The 4,193-nt window shown below is 36.4% G+C and overlaps 1 non-coding gene across 1 annotated transcript; it reads left to right on the top strand.

Annotated features, from left to right (window-relative positions):
* Positions 1-1,859: 1,859 nt before the first annotated feature.
* Positions 1,860-1,931, top strand: TRNAG-GCC (transfer RNA glycine (anticodon GCC)). The gene has a single exon. It is a non-coding gene; the product is annotated as a tRNA-Gly (tRNA).
* Positions 1,932-4,193: the final 2,262 nt, after the last annotated feature.

The raw sequence follows: 4,193 nt of genomic DNA, 5'->3' as shown, positions 1-4,193 counted from the left end.
AAAAAATCACTCTTGACAATAAAATAATATTATATTTTATATCATTGGGGGATGACTGGTTTTGACTGTAAACCAAATCTAAAAAGAGCACCTCGGGGTAGTTCCCGTTAAATAACTTATTTAAATGCAAACAATGAAAACTACGCACTTGCTGCTTAATTAGCGGTTTGTGTTGGCTATTTATAGCCACCTCTCCTAGGTCGAGTGTTTTGTCCTTTTGTGCAGATTAGGAACGGGGTTGGATCAAAATGAACGTTTTTAGAGAGTGGATCGTTTTAAAAACTATAAAGATCCTCGACAATTTTTGCGTTTGGTTATGAGTACTAAAAACTGTTTAAATTGAACTTGTAACTATGGGTGTAGGGCTTTTTAGAGGCGATTATAGGACAGGAGTTCGATTCTCCTCATCTCCATTGAATAACAATAACTTATTTTTTAGTTGTACTTTAAGGTCGTTGATTCGATAAAGTTATCTATATAGATTTTTGTTTCTTCCCAAGTAAAACGAGTGCCCAAGGTAAGAATTTTGTAGTTTTTTAAGGAATTAGGTGCTGTAACATTTTGCTGGGCAATTTCATCTGGATCAATTCCTGCATTTATGGAGGCTCGAGCTACAGAAACTCCCATTTTGCATATACTAATAGCTTTATCTATCTGTTTTGATGGAATCATCCGAGCTGTATTTTCTACATATTGTAGTGGGTTGACGGGTTTTTCTGTTCCAAATGGACCACCATCTATGGTTTCTATATCTTTTTGTTTTAAGTAATGAAGAATTTTATTTTTCAGTTCTACACAATCCACAGCAATAGTGGAAGCAACGACAGCTATTTTCACAGAACACCTCTCAAGTAAAGATAATGATTAGAAGGACATATGGGAAATTTTTTATATTCTTGAACTAATGTAACAATCAAGGAAGCAAAAATAATTTTTGAATAAATTTTGACAAATAGTCATATTCTTTTTATAATTTCTATACCAAAAAGAGAGGGGGAATTTATGGATGTTCGATTAGTGTCAAAAACCATAATAGATGAGGGATACCTCAATAGTTTAGAAGGAATAGAAGACTTTAAAAAAGCTATTCATAATAATGCAGAAGCCTTAATAGCCTATGTAACTAGAGTGTCGGCTCCGTCTAACCAACAAAATGCGAGTTATGCAAAGCTCATTGCTTACTGTATCAAAGAAGCTCACTGGTCCGTTTTTGAAATGGTAGATGTAACCTTTGAAATTATTACATCTAGAGCTATGGCACAGCAGATAATAAGACATAGAAGTTTTAGTTTTCAGGAATTTAGCCAACGTTATGCTAAAGCTAGTTTAGGCTATGAAATAGCCCCAGCTAGAAGACAAGATATAAAAAATAGACAAAATAGTATTGACGACATGTCTATAGAGGATCAAAATTGGTTCAAAGAAGCTCAAGAAAAGGTGATCGAACTTTCAGAAGAGTTTTATGAAGAGGCTTTAGAGCGAGGGATTGCTAAGGAACAGGCGAGGTTTTTACTCCCGTTAAATGTGAGAACCAAACTTTATATGAAAGGTTCCCTTCGGAGTTGGATCCATTATGTAAACCTCAGAGGTGGACATGGTACACAAAAAGAACATATTGATATTGCATTGGCTATAAGGGCGGAACTAGCAAAACAATTTCCTCTGATTGCTGAAGCTTGTGAATGGAAATAGTTTAAAAGATAATTTTGCCCCTAGTTTTTAGGGGCTTCCATTTAGGTTATTGAAGTACTGACTTGCTTATGAGGTGGTTAGTGGTGTTTTTGTTGATTACAAGAAATATTTTTATTAATTGTTGAATTTCAATTGAGATTGTATTAAATTTATCTCATCTTTTTTTTGCGAGAGTAGCTTATCGGTAGAGCGCAACCTTGCCAAGGTTGAGGTCGCGGGTTCGATTCCCGTCTCTCGCTCTCATTTTAAATTTTATCGTAGAAATCACTTGCCTTTGTTTTAAACTTTTATTACCTTTCAGAGTAATATATTAAGGGCAAATCTAAAATTATACCCTTGTTCTTTGGGTATAGTTTATTACATTGCCAAGGGGTTATTTTATGGGTTTATTACCAAAAGTGGATCAATACGGATTGTATGAAATCCGTTTTGAAAGTATTGGAGGGCTTGGTGCCAACCTTGCAGGAAAAATGCTCTCAGATGTAGGGCAAGTTCTCGGGTTTAACGTGGTTAGTTTCTCCTCTTATGGATCAGAAAAAAAAGGGAGTCCTGTCAAGGCTTTCATTCGTTTTGCCGATCCAGGAACTGAGATTAGAATTGCGACTCCAATTGAGCATCCAGATGTACTGGTTGTGTTTACAGATGCAATTTTAAAAAATCCAGATGTGTTAGCTGGAGTGGATGAACACACTGTTATTGTTCTAAACACAAGAAAATCTGCGGAAGAAGTAATGAAAATCGCCGACATTCCAAAAGCTAACCTTTGGTTGGTAGATGCTACCACTATTGCTCTGGAGGAAGAGGTAAAGAGTAATGGAGTTCTTTTAGGGGCTTTGTCTAAAGCAACTGGTTTTATCAAAAAGGAAGCTATTGTTCAACTATTTGAAGAGGTCATTGGTAAGAAATATCCAGCTTTGTTACAAGCTAATATTAAAGCTATTGGTCGAGGATTTGAAGAAGTCAAAAATGTTGTAGCTACAGGGGATCCTTCAGCATCTTTTAAACCATATGTAAGATCAGGTGGTCTTGGATATACAAAACAAGTTATAGGAGGAACAATTCCTAACCCAGGAAACGCTGCTAGAAAAAATCTTTCTGCGGGTCGTTATGGTTGGATTCCTCTATTTTCTGCAGAAAAATGTATTAACTGCGGAGTTTGTAACATTGTTTGTTCTGATCAGTGTATTGTTTTTAAACCAGGGAAGGATAAAAAAACTGGAAAAGACACCATGAATATGGTAGGAGTAGACTATCAATATTGTAAAGGTTGTCTTAAATGTGTTGAAACATGCCCTGTGAAAGCACTTGTAGAAGCTAAAGAGATGGATTATGATGTAAGCTCTTTAACTGTGGATTCTTTAAACAAAACAGAATCTGTGCAGAACAACAAATAGTAGGGGATAAAAATATGAGTGAAATTTTAAACAAAGGGACTGCAGCCCAAGAATTTACTGTAGAAAGTGGTAACGAACTTGCGGCTATTGCGGCTAGTCAAATCAATTACCATGTCATGGGGTATTTCCCAATTTCTCCATCAACTGAGGTTCCTCAGTATGTAGATGAAATGAAAGCAGATGGAAAGAATACTATCCATATGATTCCTGCGGATGGAGAACATGGAGCATTTGGTATTTGTTATGGTGCGGCTACTGGTGGTGGGCGTGTTGTTAATGCTACTAGTGCTAATGGTCTTTTATATGCTATGGAGCAGTTGCCTGTTCAGTCTGGAACAAGATTTCCTATGGTATTGAATATTGTTAACCGATCCGTTTCTGGTCCATTGGACATTAAATGTGATCATTCTGATGTTATGATGGCTCTAAACGCGGGTTGGCTCGTTCTTTTTGCCAAAGATGCCCAATCTGTTTACGATTTGAATATTTGTGCACCAAGAATTGCTGAGCACCCAGATGTTCGAATTCCTATTGCTATTTGTTTTGATGGATATTTTACATCTCACCAAAAGAAGAAAGTCTTTACATTTAGTAATGAGAAGGATGTTCAAAATTTTATAGGACCATTCCAATACGAATACAGTAGTACAGATCCTAAAAAACCTGTAACTATTGGAGGCTATATGAATGAGCCAGATTATATGGAAAACCGTTATCAGCTTTTTCAAGGGATTGAGAATGCCGTGAAAGTTATTGAAGGTGTTTTTGCTGATTTTGAAAAACTTTCAGGAAGAAAATATAGTCTGGTCCACACTCATAAAGCAGAAGATGCGGATGTTCTTATGGTTTCTCTAGGGGCTTCTCTTTCTAGTGTTGTTATGGCAGTAGATAGTCTGAGAGAATCTGGGAAAAAAGTGGGACTTGTTTCTCCAGTTGCTTTCAGACCTTTCCCAAGAGAGGAACTTTTAAAAGTGCTCTCCAAAGCTAAAGCTGTTGTCGTTTTAGACAGACAAGATACCTATAGCGGAATGGGTGGAAATATGTCTTTGGAAATTAAAGCCCTTCTTAAAGATGCGAATTGTAATGTTAAGGTTATTAGTCGTGTTT

This window comes from Periplaneta americana, unplaced genomic scaffold (assembly GCF_040183065.1).
Source record: "Periplaneta americana isolate PAMFEO1 unplaced genomic scaffold, P.americana_PAMFEO1_priV1 scaffold_85, whole genome shotgun sequence".
Lineage (NCBI taxonomy): Eukaryota > Metazoa > Arthropoda > Insecta > Blattodea > Blattidae > Periplaneta > Periplaneta americana.
This window is presented reverse-complemented; position numbering and strand designations above follow the sequence as displayed.